The sequence below is a fragment of the Somniosus microcephalus genome, unplaced genomic scaffold (assembly GCF_052327205.1).
Source record: "Somniosus microcephalus isolate GS21.2 unplaced genomic scaffold, FLI_Smic_1.0 unresolved_chr1, whole genome shotgun sequence".
Classification (NCBI taxonomy): domain Eukaryota; kingdom Metazoa; phylum Chordata; class Chondrichthyes; order Squaliformes; family Somniosidae; genus Somniosus; species Somniosus microcephalus.
The window spans coordinates 54,155,971-54,173,682 of NW_028225179.1; the positions used below are offsets into that span (position 1 = coordinate 54,155,971).

The following is a 17,712-nucleotide window of genomic DNA, read 5'->3' on the forward strand; positions in this document are numbered from 1 at the left end:
GTGTCCCTGTCTGTCTACCTTTTAAAAGCTTGCAAAATGAAAGTGAAACTACTTATGGCTTTGGGGCCCTGTCTGTGTCCCTTTGTGAATCTGGTGCTGGGCAACATTTTAAATCGAGTGGCAGGCTTAGGGCCCTGTCTGTGTCCCTGTATGTCTACCTTTTAAAAGGTTGGAAAATGAAAGTGAAAGTACTTATAAAACGTTTTTGGTAAATCTTATGTTACTTTTAAAAGAGATACTAACTTTGAAAGTCGTTATAGCTGGAAGCTGAAGTCATTTGAGCTGGAAGCTTAGTGAAAGAATGGCTGCCACATCCCCGAGATGAAAACGAATAGTCCCGCCCACACACACACCGATTGGCCAACCATCAGGGGACCGTACTGTAGGATTGGTCAATCGTGACGGAACAGGATTGGTGGAACCTTGATGTCAGTCAATCAATGCTAGCAGATAATGAGTTTAATTTTGAAGGTTTTTTGCTGCAGGTTTTTTGCATAAGGGGCGAACACTTTTCGTCCGACTGAAAAGTAAATACGCTTAAAACCGTCTCTGAAGCGTAAGCTTTCTTTGGAGGTAACGCGTGCGTAGGTACGCCCTGTAACTTTCGAGCGCATAGCCCGACAGACGCACAGGCGATGACAGAATGACAGACAGAATGACAGACAGAATGACAGACAGAAGTACCGATTTACATATATAGATAAGACACAAACATAGGGTAATCATTCAGAATCACCTCACAGATTGACACTGAGATAAATTAAGCGGGAGATACAGAGAGCAATGGGACATATGGCGGAATGGACAAGAGAACTGGAGAAATAAGAAACGGCCTGAGAGTCCAGAAGACAGTGACCGGAAGCTGATAGACATCAGTGAGTGCGGGCGAGAAATTGCGCCAGCATTCGGTCCCGTGGCTTAGCTGGTCAAAATGTCTATCTAGTAAACAGGAGATCCTGGGTTCGATTCCCAGCGGGGCCTATTTTTATAGAATCTCCAGGGGAGAGTTTCTTCTCGTGTGAAAAGGCTACAATTCTTTTAAATATAACTGTGCCTGCACCAGTTCCCATTCTGGATGAAGGCTCCAGTGGCTGCGAGGCCTCCGTTGAATTTCACCGCTTCTGTATTTCTGGCGGTGCTGATTTTGGACTCTTCATCAAAAATCCATGTTTCCTAAGCAGTGCCATGCGATACTTTGCAGAGCTCCAGTTGTTGATGTGTGGTGCCGTGCTCGTATAGTGATTAATAATCTGCATTCTGGCCGCAGCAACTTCGGCTCCAAACCGAAACATAACGCAGACTTTTCTTCCTTCCACAATCAATAGCTCTCCTTTCCTTTCCCCCTTCAATTTCATTATAATTTTCCTGCGGTATTTCCTTAATCTAACATTCACTTTCAGCCACTTAAACTGCTAAGTGTGCTCTGCTACCACCACTTTTCCTGGGCCACATGTCCCATACGCCCCAATCTGAGTTGGTGCTTTGAAACCAGTCGATACATTTAGACCTGCGAGACCTCCCGACAGTCAAGCTCTGCGAAAGCAGAGCCGGCCTTCGGAACCAATGCAGCCCGATTCAGAAAATTCCTTGGGAAATGAAGCTTCAAACTTTTCAAACAAATCGTTTTATTGACATAATAATACAAGTTTTACAGACAGAGACTTGTACAACCTCAGTGGTGCAACTCAAAACTCAGAATGTTCAATTCTTCTGCTTCGGGAGAGGGAGAGATGAATTATGAGTTGGTGTCCTCCTTGTTTTTTTTCTGGTCAGTCTTCCAGATCTCCACTCCGTTTGTCTGTCTCCTGGACTGTCTCCTGGAATGTGTTCTGCTTTTCACTTTAGAATGGCTGCTCTTGTACCATTGCTGCTGACAGAAACAAGCCTTCCAGTGACTTTCCATTCTCTCTCTCCCACGGTTACACAGACTGATGCTACCGGACAGCAGCGAGTGTATGGGAAGGTACCTCAGAGACTGTCGAGGCCTCCTTATCTGGAGCTTCCAGACAATCTGCAGATAACTTTTGGAATTCGGTCAGCAAACCTTCTTGAAGTAAGTGATCTAGTTGTCCCGGCAATCCTTTAGTTTCCTTAAAACCGGCATTGAAAATTCCAAAATCCCCCAAGAGGGAGCAGATTGAAGAAAATAAATTATTTGAAGTAGTTAATTATCATAATGAGATAGCCCGCTGCGAGCAGGGCTCGATCCTGCGCGGGGAAACCCCATTGGATTTCAAGTCCAACGCCTTAACCACTCGGCCATCGCAGCCGCGACAATGTCGGCTCCAAGATACTAAGTTCTCAAATCGCTGACCCTGTTTATTGTTGGCGATGACGGTTTCGTGATATTTAATTTGCTGCAAATTCAGCAAGTCCAGAAGAATCGCAGCGATCATTACAATAAAAGAAAACTTCCGATATTTAACGGTATGTAAGATGTTGAGAACAGTATGGAATATTCTGCAGGGTAATGAAAATAAACAGCAGAAACATTGTGTTCTGCTCCCACATGACACAGATCAGCCACAGCCTCTGCTCCTTGCCCGCCGGCTGCAGAAACCTTGTCTCCAGATTACAAACTGATTCTAGGTCGGAGATAAATATTCAGGGTAGAGCCTAAACGCAGCGGGTGGGATCAAATAATAAAGCAGTTATTTTAGACCAGAGACAGCGATAAATGTCCTATATTGCTCACATGCATCAATTTGTGAATCTGACATTAAATGTGTTTAAATACAGTGGGGGGATTTAAAGTAGATTCGGGGTCAATAGTTTCCAAGTTGATCTTTCCTGTGTCTCTCTTGCCTCTCTGCCCCCTTCCTCCCACAGGCTGCCGGTTTTTAAACCTTGTTTTAAATCTGCTGCTTGCTGGACCAGTGCATTCCACAGTCTCACAACCCTTTCTACAAATACCCTTTCAGTGCTTGACTTCTCTGCTTATTAGTTATGAATCACCTTGAGGTGCAATGGTGGCGATTGTGACGTCAGATTAAAAGGCAGGCTATTGGAAACACGTTGGAGTCACAGTTTCTTTTGCACAGAATTGAAACTGAAACTTTTAAGCTGGAATATTGTATTTGCTGCATCACAGTAAACAATATCGTGGTATAACTGTTGGCTTATTTGTTCCCCAGTGTCAGAGGAAGAGTTGTCTGATCCCCCCATTTATTTCATACTAGCTGGGGAGCCCGGCGTTGCCGGGGCTGTTTTGGGGCAGGCGGTTTAAATCGAGTGCCAGGCTTTGGGGCCCTGTCTGTGTCCCTTTGTGAATCTGGTGCTGGGCAACATTTTAAATCGAGTGGCAGGCTTTAGGGCCCTGTGTGTGTCCCTGTCTGTCTACCTTTTAAAAGCTTGCAAAATGAAAGTGAAACTACTTATGGCTTTGGGGCCCTGTCTGTGTCCCTTTGTGAATCTGGTGCTGGGCAACATTTTAAATCGAGTGGCAGGCTTAGGGCCCTGTCTGTGTCCCTGTATGTCTACCTTTTAAAAGGTTGAAAAATGAAAGTGAAAGTACTTATAAAACGTTTTTGGTAAATCTTATGTTACTTTTCAAAGAGATACTAACTTTGAAAGTCGTTATAGCTGGAAGCTGAAGTCATTTGAGCTGGAAGCTTAGTGAAAGAATGGCTGCCACATCCCCGAGATGAAAACGAATAGTCCCACCCACATACACACCAATTGGCCAACCATCAGGGGACCGTACTGTAGGATTGGTCAATCGTGACGGAACAGGATTGGTGGAACCTTGATGTCAGTCAATCAATGCTAGCAGATAATGAGTTTAATTTTGAAGGTTTTTTGCTGAAGGTTTTTTGCATAAGGCGCGAACACTTTTCGTCCGACTGAAAAGTAAATACGCTTAAAACCGTCTCTGAAGCGTAAGCTTTCTTTGGAGGTAACGCGCGCGTAGGTACGCCCTGTAACTTTCGAGCGCATAGCCCGATAGACGCACAGGCGATGACAGAATGACAGACAGAATGACAGACAGAAGTACCGATTTATATATATAGGTAAGACACAAACATAGGGTAATCATTCAGAATCACCTCACAGATTGACACTGAGATAAATTAAGCGGGAGATACAGAGAGCAATGGGACATATGGCGGAATGGACAAGAGAGCTGGAGAAATAAGAAACGGCCTGAGAGTCCAGAAGACAGTGACCGGAAGCTGATAGACATCAGTGAGTGGGGGCGAGAAATTGTGCCAGCATTCGGTCCCGTGGCTTAGCTGGTCAAAGCGTCTGTCTAGTAAACAGGAGATCCTGGGTTCGATTCCCAGCGGGGCCTATTTTTATAGAATCTCCAGGGGTGAGTTTCTTCTCGTGTGAAAAGGCTACAATTCTTTTAAATGTAACTGTGCCTGCACCAGTTCCCATTCTGGATGAAGGCTCCAGTGGCTGCGAGGCCTCCGTTGAATTTCACCGCTTCTGTATTTCTGGCGGTGCTGATTTTGGACTCTTCATCAAAAATCCATGTTTCCTAAGCAGTGCCATGCGATACTTTGCAGAGCTCCAGTTGTTGATGTGTGGTGCCGTGCTCGTATAGTGATTAATAATCTGCATTCTGGCCGCAGCAACTTCGGCTCCAAACCGAAACATAACGCAGACTTTTCTTCCTTCCACAATCAATAGCTCTCCTTTACTTTCCCCCTTCAATTTCATTATAATTTTCCTGCGGTATTTCCTTAATCTAACATTCACTTTCAGCCACTTAAACTGCTAAGTGTGCTCTGCTACCACCACTCTTCCTGGGCCACATGTCCCATACGCCCCAATCTGAGTTGGTGCTTTGAAACCAGTCGATACATTTAGACCTGCGAGACCTCCCGACAGTCAAGCTCTGCGAAAGCAGAGCCGGCCTTCGGAACCAATGCAGCCCGATTCAGAAAATTCCTTGGGAAATGAAGCTTCAAACTTTTCAAACAAATCGTTTTATTGACATAATAATACAAGTTTTACAGAGAGAGACTTGTACAACCTCAGTGGTGCAACTCAAAACTCAGAATGTTCAATTCTTCTGCTTCGGGAGAGGGAGAGATGAATTATGAGTTGGTGTCCTCCTTGTTTTTTTTCTGGTCAGTCTTCCAGATCTCCACTCCGTTTGTCTGTCTCCTGGACTGTCTCCTGGAATGTGTTCTGCTTTTCACTTTAGAATGGCTGCTCTTGTACCATTGCTGCTGACAGAAACAAGCCTTCCAGTGACTTTCCATTCTCTCTCTCCCACGGTTACACAGACTGATGCTACCGGACAGCAGCGAGTGTATGGGAAGGTACCTCAGACACTGTCGAGGCCTCCTTATCTGGAGCTTCCAGACAATCTGCAGATAACTTTTGGAATTCGGTCAGCAAACCTTCTTGAAGTAAGTGATCCAGTTGTCTCGGCAATCCTTTAGTTTCCTTAAAACCGGCATTGAAAATTCCAAAATCCTCCAAGAGGGAGCAGATTGAAGAAAATAAATTATTTGAAGTAGTTAATTATCATAATGAGATAGCCCGCTGCGAGCAGGGCTCGAACCTGCGCGGGTAAACCCCATTGGATTTACAAGTCCAACGCCTTAACCACTCGGCCATCGCAGCCGCGACAATGTCGGCTCCAAGATACTAAGTTCTCAAATCGCTGACCCTGTTTATTGTTGGCGATGACGGTTTCGTGATACTTAATTTGCTGCAAATTCAGCAAGTCCAGAAGAATCGCAGCGATCATTACAATAAAAGAAAACTTCCGATATTTAACGGTATGTAAGGTGTTGAGAACAGTATGGAATATTCTGCAGGGTAATGAAAATAAACAGCAGAAACATTGTGTTCTGCTCCCACATGACACAGATCAGCCACAGCCTCTGCTCCCTGCCCGCCGGCTGCAGAAACCTTGTCTCCAGATTACAAACTGATTCTAGGTCGGAGATAAATATTCAGTGTAGAGCCTAAACGCAGCGGGTGGGATCAAATAATAAAGCAGTTATTTTAGACCAGAGACAGCGATAAATGTCCTATATTGCTCACATGCATCAATTTGTGAATCTGACATTAAATGGGTTTAAATACAGTGGGGGGGTTTAAAGTAGATTCGGGGTCAATAGTTTCCAAGTTGATCTTTCCTGTGTCTCTCTTACCTCTCTGCCCCCTTCCTCCCACAGGCTGCCGGTTTTTAAACCTTGTTTTAAATCTGCTGCTTGCTGGACCAGTGCATTCCACAGTCTCACAACCCTTTCTACAAATACCCTTTCAGTGCTTGACTTCTCTGCTTATTAGTTATGAATCACCTTGAGGTGCAATGGTGGCGATTGTGACGTCAGATTAAGAGGCAGGCTATTGGAAACACGTTGGAGTCACAGTTTCTTTTGCACAGAATTGAAACTGAAACTTTTAAGCTGGAATATTGTATTTGCTGCATCACAGTAAACAATATCGTGGTATAACTGTTGGCTTATTTGTTCCCCAGTGTCAGAGGAAGAGTTGTCTGATCCCCCCATTTATTTCATACTAGCTGGGGAGCCCGGCGTTGCCGGGGCTGTTTTGGGGCAGGCGGTTTAAATCGAGTGCCAGGCTTTGGGGCCCTGTCTGTGTCCCTTTGTGAATCCGGTGCTGGGCAACATTTTAATTCGAGTGGCAGGCTTTAGGGCCCTGTGTGTGTCCCTGTCTGTCTACCTTTTAAAAGCTTGCAAAATGAAAGTGAAACTACTTATGGCTTTGGGGCCCTGTCTGTGTCCCTTTGTGAATCTGGTGCTGGGCAACATTTTAAATCGAGTGGCAGGCTTAGGGCCCTGTCTGTGTCCCTGTATGTCTACCTTTTAAAAGGTTGAAAAATGAAAGTGAAAGTACTTATAAAACGTTTTTGGTAAATCTTATGTTACTTTTAAAAGAGATACTAACTTTGAAAGTCGTTATAGCTGGAAGCTGAAGTCATTTGAGCTGGAAGCTTAGTGAAAGAATGGCTGCCACATCCCCGAGATGAAAACGAATAGTCCCGCCCACACACACACCGATTGGCCAACCATCAGGGGACCGTACTGTAGGATTGGTCAATCGTGACGGAACAGGATTGGTGGAACCTTGATGTCAGTCAATCAATGCTAGCAGATAATGAGTTTAATTTTGAAGGTTTTTTGCTGAAGGTTTTTTGCATAAGGCGCGAACACTTTTCGTCCGACTGAAAAGTAAATACGCTTAAAACCGTCTCTGAAGTGTAAGCTTTCTTTGGAGGTAACGCGCGCGTAGGTACGCCCTGTAACTTTCGAGCGCTTAGCCCGACAGACGCACAGGCGATGACAGAATGACAGACAGAAGTACCGATTTATATATATAGATAAGACACAAACATAGGGTAATCATTCAGAATCACCTCACAGATTGACACTGAGATAAATTAAGCGGGAGATACAGAGAGCAATGGGACATATGGCGGAATGGACAAGAGAGCTGGAGAAATAAGAAACGGCCTGAGAGTCCAGAAGACAGTGACCGGAAGCTGATAGACATCAGTGAGTGGGGGCGAGAAATTGTGCCAGCATTCGGCCCCGTGGCTTAGCTGGTCAAAGCGTCTGTCTAGTAAACAGGAGATCCTGGGTTCGATTCCCAGCGGGGCCTATTTTTATAGAATCTCCAGGGGTGAGTTTCTTCTCGTGTGAAAAGGCTACAATTCTTTTAAATGTAACTGTGCCTGCACCAGTTCCCATTCTGGATGAAGGCTCCAGTGGCTGCGAGGCCTCCGTTGAATTTCACCGCTTCTGTATTTCTGGCGGTGCTGATTTTGGACTCTTCATCAAAAATCCATGTTTCCTAAGCAGTGCCATGCGATACTTTGCAGAGCTCCAGTTGTTGATGTGTGGTGCCGTGCTCGTATAGTGATTAATAATCTGCATTCTGGCCGCAGCAACTTCGGCTCCAAACCGAAACATAACGCAGACTTTTCTTCCTTCCACAATCAATAGCTCTCCTTTACTTTCCCCCTTCAATTTCATTATAATTTTCCTGCGGTATTTCCTTAATCTAACATTCACTTTCAGCCACTTAAACTGCTAAGTGTGCTCTGCTACCACCACTCTTCCCGGGCCACATGTCCCATACGCCCCAATCTGAGTTGGTGCTTTGAAACCAGTCGATACATTTAGACCTGCGAGACCTACCGACAGTCAAGCTCTGCGAAAGCAGAGCCGGCCTTCGGAACCAAAGCAGCCCGATTCAGAAAATACCTTGGGAAATGAAGCTTCAAACTTTTCAAACAAATCGTTTTATTGACATAATAATACAAGTTTTACAGAGAGAGACTTGTACAACCTCAGTGGTGCAACTCAAAACTCAGAATGTTCAATTCTTCTGCTTCGGGAGAGGGAGAGATGAATTATGAGTTGGTGTCCTCCTTGTTTTTTTTCTGGTCAGTCTTCCAGATCTCCACTCCGTTTGTCTGTCTCCTGGACTGTCTCCTGGAATGTGTTCTGCTTTTCACTTTAGAATGGCTGCTCTTGTACCATTGCTGCTGACAGAAACAAGCCTTCCAGTGACTTTCCATTCTCTCTCTCCCACGGTTACACAGACTGATGCTACCGGACAGCAGCGAGTGTATGGGAAGGTACCTCAGAGACTGTCGAGGCCTCCTTATCTGGAGCTTCCAGACAATCTGCAGATAACTTTTGGAATTCGGTCAGCAAACCTTCTTGAAGTAAGTGATCCAGTTGTCTCGGCAATCCTTTAGTTTCCTTTAAACCGGCATTGAAAATTCCAAAATCCTCCAAGAGGGAGCAGATTGAAGAAAATAAATTATTTGAAGTAGTTAATTATCATAATGAGATAGCCCGCTGCGAGCAGGGCTCGAACCTGCGCGGGGAAACCCCATTGGATTTCAAGTCCAACGCCTTAACCACTCGGCCATCGCAGCCGCGAAAATATCGGCTCCAAGATACTAAGTTCTCAAATCGCTGACCCTGTTTATTGTTGGCGATGACGGTTTCGTGATATTTAATTTGCTGCAAATTCAGCAAGTCCAGAAGAATCGCAGCGATCATTACAATAAAAGAAAACTTCCGATATTTAACGGTATGTAAGATGTTGAGAACAGTATGGAATATTCTGCAGGGTAATGAAAATAAACAGCAGAAACATTGTGTTCTGCTCCCACATGACACATATCAGCCACAGCCTCTGCTCCTTGCCCGCCGGCTGCAGAAACCTTGTCTCCAGATTACAAACTGATTCTAGGTCGGAGATAAATATTCAGGGTAGAGCCTAAACGCAGCGGGTGGGATCAAATAATAAAGCAGTTATTTTAGACCAGAGACAGCGATAAATGTCCTATATTGCTCACATGCATCAATTTGTGAATCTGACATTAAATGTGTTTAAATACAGTGGGGGGATTTAAAGTAGATTCGGGGTCAATAGTTTCCAAGTTGATCTTTCCTGTGTCTCTCTTGCCTCTCTGCCCCCTTCCTCCCACAGGCTGCCGGTTTTTAAACCTTGTTTTAAATCTGCTGCTTGCTGGACCAGTGCATTCCACAGTCTCACAACCCTTTCTACAAATACCCTTTCAGTGCTTGACTTCTCTGCTTATTAGTTATGAATCACCTTGAGGTGCAATGGTGGCGATTGTGACGTCAGATTAAAAGGCAGGCTATTGGAAACACGTTGGAGTCACAGTTTCTTTTGCACAGAATTGAAACTGAAACTTTTAAGCTGGAATATTGTATTTGCTGCATCACAGTAAACAATATCGTGGTATAACTGTTGGCTTATTTGTTCCCCAGTGTCAGAGGAAGAGTTGTCTGATCCCCCATTTATTTCATACTAGCTAGGGAGCCCGGCATTGCCGGGGCTGTTTTGGGGCAGGCGGTTTAAATCGAGTGCCAGGCTTTGGGGCCCTGTCTGTGTCCCTTTGTGAATCTGGTGCTGGGCAACATTTTAAATCGAAAGGCAGGCTTTAGGGCCCTGTGTGTGTCCCTGTCTGTCTACCTTTTAAAAGCTTGCAAAATGAAAGTGAAACTACTTATGGCTTTGGGGCCCTGTCTGTGTCCCTTTGTGAATCTGGTGCTGGGCAACATTTTAAATCGAGTGGCAGGCTTAGGGCCCTGTCTGTGTCCCTGTATGTCTACCTTTTAAAAGGTTGAAAAATGAAAGTGAAAGTACTTATAAAACGTTTTTGGTAAATCTTATGTTACTTTTAAAAGAGATACTAACTTTGAAAGTCGTTATAGCTGGAAGCTGAAGTCATTTGAGCTGGAAGCTTAGTGAAAGAATGGCTGCCACATCCCCGAGATGAAAACGAATAGTCCCACCCACACACACACCGATTGGCCAACCATCAGGGGACCGTACTGTAGGATTGGTCAATCGTGACGGAACAGGATTGGTGGAACCTTGATGTCAGTCAATCAATGCTAGCAGATAATGAGTTTAATTTTGAAGGTTTTTTGCTGAAGGTTTTTTGCATAAGGGTCGAACACTTTTCGTCCGACTGAAAAGTAAATACGCTTAAAACCGTCTCTGAAGCGTAAGCTTTCTTTGGAGGTAACGCGTGCGTAGGTACGCCCTGTAACTTTCGAGCGCATAGCCCGACAGACGCACAGGCGATGACAGAATGACAGACAGAATGACAGACAGAATGACAGACAGAAGTACCGATTTATATATATAGATAAGACACAAACATAGGGTAATCATTCAGAATCACCTCACAGATTGACACTGAGATAAATTAAGCGGGAGATACAGAGAGCAATGGGACATATGGTGGAATGGACAAGAGAGCTGGAGAAATAAGAAACGGCCTGAGAGTCCAGAAGACAGTGACCAGAAGCTGATAGACATCAGTGAGTGGGGGCGAGAAATTGTGCCAGCGTTCGGTCCCGTGGCTTAGCTGGTCAAAATGTCTGTCTAGTAAACAGAAGATCCTGGGTTCGATTCCCAGCAGGGCCTATTTTTATAGAATCTCCAGGGGTGAGTTTCTTCTCGTGTGAAAAGGCTACAATTCTTTTAAATGTAACTGTGCCTGCACCAGTTCCCATTCTGGATGAAGGCTCCAGTGGCTGCGAGGCCTCCGTTGAATTTCACCGCTTCTGTATTTCTGGCGGTGCTGATTTTGGACTCTTCATCAAAAATCCATGTTTCCTAAGCAGTGCCATGCGATACTTTGCAGAGCTCCAGTTGTTGATGTGTGGTGCCGTGCTCGTATAGTGATTAATAATCTGCATTCTGGCCGCAGCAACTTCGGCTCCAAACCGAAACATAACGCAGACTTTTCTTCCTTCCACAATCAATAGCTCTCCTTTACTTTCCCCCTTCAATTTCATTATAATTTTCCTGCGGTATTTCCTTAATCTAACATTCACTTTCAGCCACTTAAACTGCTAAGTGTGCTCTGCTACCACCACTCTTCCTGGGCCACATGTCCCATACGCCCCAATCTGAGTTGGTGCTTTGAAACCAGTCGATACATTTAGACCTGCGAGACCTCCCGACAGTCAAGCTCTGCGAAAGCAGAGCCGGCCTTCGGAACCAATGCAGCCCGATTCAGAAAATTCCTTGGGAAATGAAGCTTCAAACTTTTCAAACAAATCGTTTTATTGACATAATAATACAAGTTTTACAGAGAGAGACTTGTACAACCTCAGTGGTGCAACTCAAAACTCAGAATGTTCAATTCTTCTGCTTCGGGAGAGGGAGAGATGAATTATGAGTTGGTGTCCTCCTTGTTTTTTTTCTGGTCAGTCTTCCAGATCTCCACTCCGTTTGTCTGTCTCCTGGACTGTCTCCTGGAATGTGTTCTGCTTTTCACTTTAGAATGGCTGCTCTTGTACCATTGCTGCTGACAGAAACAAGCCTTCCATGGACTTTCCATTCTCTCTCTCCCACGGTTACACAGACTGATGCTACCGGACAGCAGCGAGTGTATGGGAAGGTACCTCAGAGACTGTCGAGGCCTCCTTATCTGGAGCTTCCAGACAATCTGCAGATAACTTTTGGAATTCGGTCAGCAAACCTTCTTGAAGTAAGTGATCCAGTTGTCTCGGCAATCCTTTAGTTTCCTTAAAACCGGCATTGAAAATTCCAAAATCCTCCAAGAGGGAGCAGATTGAAGAAAATAAATTATTTGAAGTAGTTAATTATCATAATGAGATAGCCCGCTGCGAGCAGGGCTCGAACCTGCGCGGGGAAACCCCATTGGATTTCAAGTCCAACGCCTTAACCACTCGGCCATCGCAGCCGCGACAATGTCGGCTCCAAGATACTAAGTTCTCAAATCGCTGACCCTGTTTATTGTTGGCGATGACGGTATCGTGATATTTAATTTGCTGCAAATTCAGCAAGTCCAGAAGAATCGCAGCGATCATTACAATAAAAGAAAACTTCCGATATTTAACGGTATGTAAGGTGTTGAGAACAGTATGGAATATTCTGCAGGGTAATGAAAATAAACAGCAGAAACATTGTGTTCTGCTCCCACATGACACAGATCAGCCACAGCCTCTGCTCCCTGCCCGCCGGCTGCAGAAACCTTGTCTCCAGATTACAAACTGATTCTAGGTCGGAGATAAATATTCAGGGTAGAGCCTAAACGCAGCGGGTGGGATCAAATAAAAAGCAGTTATTTTAGACCAGAGACAGCGATAAATGTCCTATATTGCTCTCATGCATCAATTTGTGAATTTGACATTAAATGGGTTTAAATACAGTGGGGGGGTTTAAAGTAGATTCGGGGTCAATAGTTTCCAAGTTGATCTTTCCTGTGTCTCTCTTACCTCTCTGGCCCCCTTCCTCCCACAGGCTGCCGGTTTTTAAACCTTGTTTTAAATCTGCTGCTTGCTGGACCAGTGCATTCCACAGTCTCACAACCCTTTCTACAAATACCCTTTCAGTGCTTGACTTCTCTGCTTATTAGTTATGAATCACCTTGAGGTGCAATGGTGGCGATTGTGACGTCAGATTAAAAGGCAGGCTATTGGAAACACGTTGGAGTCACAGTTTCTTTTGCACAGAATTGAAACTGAAACTTTTAAGCTGGAATATTGTATTTGCTGCATCACAGTAAACAATATCGTGGTATAACTGTTGGCTTATTTGTTCCCCAGTGTCAGAGGAAGAGTTGTCTGATCCCCCCATTTATTTCATACTAGCTGGGGAGCCCGGCGTTGCCGGGGCTGTTTTGGGGCAGGCGGTTTAAATCGAGTGCCAGGCTTTGGGGCCCTGTCTGTGTCCCTTTGTGAATCTGGTGCTGGGCAACATTTTAAATCGAGTGGCAGGCTTTAGGGCCCTGTGTGTGTCCCTGTCTGTCTACCTTTTAAAAGCTTGCAAAATGAAAGTGAAACTACTTATGGCTTTGGGGCCCTGTCTGTGTCCCTTTGTGAATCTGGTGCTGGGCAACATTTTAAATCGAGTGGCAGGCTTAGGGCCCTGTCTGTGTCCCTGTATGTCTACCTTTTAAAAGGTGGAAAAATGAAAGTGGAAGTACTTATAAAACGTTTTTGGTAAATCTTATGTTACTTTTAAAAGAGATACTAACTTTGAAAGTCGTTATAGCTGGAAGCTGAAGTCATTTGAGCTGGAAGCTTAGTGAAAGAATGGCTGCCACATCCCCGAGATGAAAACGAATAGTCCCGCCCACACACACACCGATTGGCCAACCATCAGGGGACCGTACTGTAGGATTGGTCAATCGTGACGGAACAGGATTGGTGGAACCTTGATGTCAGTCAATCAATGCTAGCAGATAATGAGTTTAATTTTGAAGGTTTTTTGCTGAAGGTTTTTTGCATAAGGCGCGAACACTTTTCGTACGACTGAAAAGTAAATACGCTTAAAACCGTCTCTGAAGTGTAAGCTTTCTTTGGAGGTAACGCGCGCGTAGGTACGCCCTGTAACTTTCGAGCGCATAGCCCGACAGACGCACAGGCGATGACAGAATGACAGACAGAATGACAGACAGAATGACAGACAGAAGTACCGATTTATATATATAGATAAGACACAAACATAGGGTAATCATTCAGAATCACCTCACAGATTGACACTGAGATAAATTAAGCGGGAGATACAGAGAGCAATGGGACATATGGCGGAATGGAGAAGAGAGCTGGAGAAATAAGAAACGGCCTGAGAGTCCAGAAGACAGTGACCGGAAGCTGATAGACATCAGTGAGTGGGGGCGAGAAATTGTGCCAGCATTCGGCCCCGTGGCTTAGCTGGTCAAAGCGTCTGTCTAGTAAACAGGAGATCCTGGGTTCGATTCCCAGCGGGGCCTATTTTTATAGAATCTCCAGGGGTGAGTTTCTTCTCGTGTGAAAAGGCTACAATTCTTTTAAATGTAACTGTGCCTGCACCAGTTCCCATTCTGGATGAAGGCTCCAGTGGCTGCGAGGCCTCCGTTGAATTTCACCGCTTCTGTATTTCTGGCGGTGCTGATTTTGGACTCTTCATCAAAAATCCATGTTTCCTAAGCAGTGCCATGCGATACTTTGCAGAGCTCCAGTTGTTGATGTGTGGTGCCGTGCTCGTATAGTGATTAATAATCTGCATTCTGGCCGCAGCAACTTCGGCTCCAAACCGAAACATAACGCAGACTTTTCTTCCTTCCACAATCAATAGCTCTCCTTTACTTTCCCCCTTCAATTTCATTATAATTTTCCTGCGGTATTTCCTTAATCTAACATTCACTTTCAGCCACTTAAACTGCTAAGTGTGCTCTGCTACCACCACTCTTCCTGGGCCACATGTCCCATACGCCCCAATCTGAGTTGGTGCTTTGAAACCAGTCGATACATTTAGACCTGCGAGACCTCCCGTCATTCAAGCTCTGCGAAAGCAGAGCCGGCCTTCGGAACCAATGCAGCCCGATTCAGAAAATTCCTTGGGAAATGAAGCTTCAAACTTTTCAAACAAATCGTTTTATTGACATAATAATACAAGTTTTACAGAGAGAGACTTGTACAACCTCAGTGGTGCAACTCAAAACTCAGAATGTTCAATTCTTCTGCTTCGGGAGAGGGAGAGATGAATTATGAGTTGGTGTCCTCCTTGTTTTTTTTCTGGTCAGTCTTCCAGATCTCCACTCCGTTTGTCTGTCTCCTGGACTGTCTCCTGGAATGTGTTCTGCTTTTCACTTTAGAATGGCTGCTCTTGTACCATTGCTGCTGACAGAAACAAGCCTTCCAGTGACTTTCCATTCTCTCTCTCCCACGGTTACACAGACTGATGCTACCGGACAGCAGCGAGTGTACCTCAGAGACTGTCGAGGCCTCCTTATCTGGAGCTTCCAGACAATCTGCAGATAACTTTTGGAATTCGGTCAGCAAACCTTCTTGAAGTAAGTGATCCAGTTGTCTCGGCAATCCTTTAGTTTCCTTAAAACCGGCATTGAAAATTCCAAAATCCTCCAAGAGGGTGCAGATTGAAGAAAATAAATTATTTGAAGTAGTTAATTATCATAATGAGATAGCCCGCTGCGAGCAGGGCTCGAACCTGCGCGGGGAAACCCAACTGGATTTCAAGTCCAACGCCTTAACCACTCGGCCATCGCAGCCGCGACAATGTCGGCTCCAAGATACTAAGTTCTCAAATCGCTGACCCTGTTTATTGTTGGCGATGACGGTTTCGTGATATTTAATTTGCTGCAAATTCAGCAAGTCCAGAAGAATCGCAGCGATCATTACAATAAAAGAAAACTTCCGATATTTAACGATATGTAAGGTGTTGAGAACAGTATGGAATCATAGAGTCATAGAGTCATAGAGTTTTACAGCACAGAAAGAAGCCCTTCGGCCCATCGTGTCTGCGCCGCCCTTCCATCCCTGTCCAGTCTAATCCCATTTTCCAGCATTTGGTCCATAGCCTTGTATGCAATGGCATTTCAAGTGCTCATCCAAATGCTTCTTGAATGTTGTGAGGGTTCCTGCCTCTACCACCCTTTCAGGCAGTGCGTTCCACATTCCAACCACCCTCTGGGTGAAAAAGTTCCTCCTCAAATCCCCTCTAAATCTCCTGCCCCTTACCCTGAATCTATGCCCCCTTGTTATTGACCCCCCTACTGAGGGGAAAAGTTCCTCTTTATCTACCCTATCTATGCCCTTCATCATTTTGTACACCTCAATCAGGTCCCCCCTCAGCCTTCTTTGCTCCAAGGAAAACAACCCCAGCCTGTCCAGCCTCTCTTCATAGCTGAGGCGCTCCATCCCAGGTAACATCCTGGTGAATCTTCTCTGCACCCTCTCCAAAGCAATCACATCCTTCCTATCGTGAGGCGACCAGAACTGCACACAGTACTCCAGCTGTGGCCTCACCAGCGTTTTGTACAGCTCCATCATAACCTCCCTGCTCTTATATTCTATGCCTCGGCTAATGAAGGCAAGTATCCCATATGCCTTTTTAACCACCTTATCTACCTGTTCCGCTGCCTTCAGGGATCTATGTACATGTACACCAAGGTCCCTCTGACCCTCTGTACTTCCTAGCGTCCTACCACTCATTGTGTATTCCCTTGCCTTATTTGTCCGTCCAAAATGCATCACCTCGCACTTTTCAGGGTTAAATTCCATTTGCCACTTTTCCGCCCATCTGACCAACCCGTTTATATCGTCCTGTAGCCTGAGGCTTTCCTCCTCACAATTTACCACCCCACCAATTTTCGTGTCATCTGCGAACTTACTGATCATACCTTTTACATTCTCATCCAAATCATTTATGTAGATCACAAACAACAAGGGACCCAGCACCGATCCCTGAGGTACCCCACTGGACACAGGCTTCCAGTCACAAAAGCAACCTTCGACCATCACCCTCTGCCTCCTGCCACTCAGCCAGTTTAGGATCCAACGCGCCAAGGCACCCTGGATCCCATGGGCTCTTACCTTCTTGACCAGTCTCCTATGCGGGACCTTGTCAAAAGCTTTACTGAAGTCCATGTAAACCACATCCACAGCATTTCCCTCATCCACCCCCCTAGTCACCCCCTCGAAAAATTCAATCAGATTTGTCAGACATGATTTACCCTTGACAAAGCCATGCTGACTATCCCCGATTAATCCTTGCCTCTCCAAGTGGAGACTAATTTTGTCCCTCAGAATTTTTTCCAATAATTTCCCTACCACAGATGTTAGACTCACTGGCCTGTAATTCCCTGGTTTATCCCTGCTACCCTTCTTGAATAATGGTACTACGTTAGCTGTTCTCCAGTCCTCTGGTACATCCCCTGTGGCCAGAGAGGTTCTGAAAATTTGTGTCAGAGCCCCTGCAATCTCCTCCTTTGCCTCCCACAGCAGCCTGGGATACATCTCGTCTGGGCCTGGGGATTTATCCACTTTTTGACCTGCTAAAACCGCTAGCACCTCCTCCCTCTCGATGCTAATATGTTCAAGTATGTCACAGTCCCCTTGCCCGATTTCTATGTCTGCATCGTCTTTCTCCATAGTGAACACAGATGCAAAAAATTCATTTAATACCCCGCCTACATCATCTGGCTCTACACACAGATTGCCACTTTGGTCCCTAATGGGCCCTACCCTTTCCCTGGTTATCCTCTTGCCCTTAATATACTTATAAAACATCTTAGGATTTTCCTTTATTTTGCTCGCCAGTGTTATTTCATGGCCCCTCCTTGCCCTCCTAATTTCTTTTTTAAGTATGCCCCTGCACTTTTTATACTCCTCTAGGGCTTCTTCCGTCTTTAGTCTTTTGTAACTGCCAAAAGCCCCCCTTTTATTTCTGATGCATTTTTGTATATCCCTT

At 45.1% G+C, this 17,712-nt stretch overlaps 8 non-coding genes across 8 annotated transcripts; 3 read left to right on the forward strand and 5 right to left on the reverse strand.

Moving 5' to 3' along the window:
* Nucleotides 1-2,187: 2,187 nt before the first annotated feature.
* On the reverse strand, nucleotides 2,188-2,269 carry trnas-uga (transfer RNA serine (anticodon UGA)). Its single transcript has one exon. It is a non-coding gene; the product is annotated as a tRNA-Ser (tRNA).
* Nucleotides 2,270-4,217: 1,948 nt separating this feature from the next.
* On the forward strand, nucleotides 4,218-4,291 carry trnat-agu (transfer RNA threonine (anticodon AGU)). Its single transcript has one exon. It is a non-coding gene; the product is annotated as a tRNA-Thr (tRNA).
* A 1,206-nt stretch (nucleotides 4,292-5,497) lies between these two features.
* On the reverse strand, nucleotides 5,498-5,580 carry trnat-ugu (transfer RNA threonine (anticodon UGU)). Its single transcript has one exon. It is a non-coding gene; the product is annotated as a tRNA-Thr (tRNA).
* Nucleotides 5,581-7,516: 1,936 nt separating this feature from the next.
* On the forward strand, nucleotides 7,517-7,590 carry trnat-agu (transfer RNA threonine (anticodon AGU)). The gene has a single exon. It is a non-coding gene; the product is annotated as a tRNA-Thr (tRNA).
* A 1,206-nt stretch (nucleotides 7,591-8,796) lies between these two features.
* On the reverse strand, nucleotides 8,797-8,878 carry trnas-uga (transfer RNA serine (anticodon UGA)). Its single transcript has one exon. It is a non-coding gene; the product is annotated as a tRNA-Ser (tRNA).
* A 3,239-nt stretch (nucleotides 8,879-12,117) lies between these two features.
* Nucleotides 12,118-12,199, reverse strand: trnas-uga (transfer RNA serine (anticodon UGA)). The gene has a single exon. It is a non-coding gene; the product is annotated as a tRNA-Ser (tRNA).
* A 1,960-nt stretch (nucleotides 12,200-14,159) lies between these two features.
* On the forward strand, nucleotides 14,160-14,233 carry trnat-agu (transfer RNA threonine (anticodon AGU)). The gene has a single exon. It is a non-coding gene; the product is annotated as a tRNA-Thr (tRNA).
* A 1,196-nt stretch (nucleotides 14,234-15,429) lies between these two features.
* trnas-uga (transfer RNA serine (anticodon UGA)) lies at nucleotides 15,430-15,511 on the reverse strand. Its single transcript has one exon. It is a non-coding gene; the product is annotated as a tRNA-Ser (tRNA).
* Nucleotides 15,512-17,712: the final 2,201 nt, after the last annotated feature.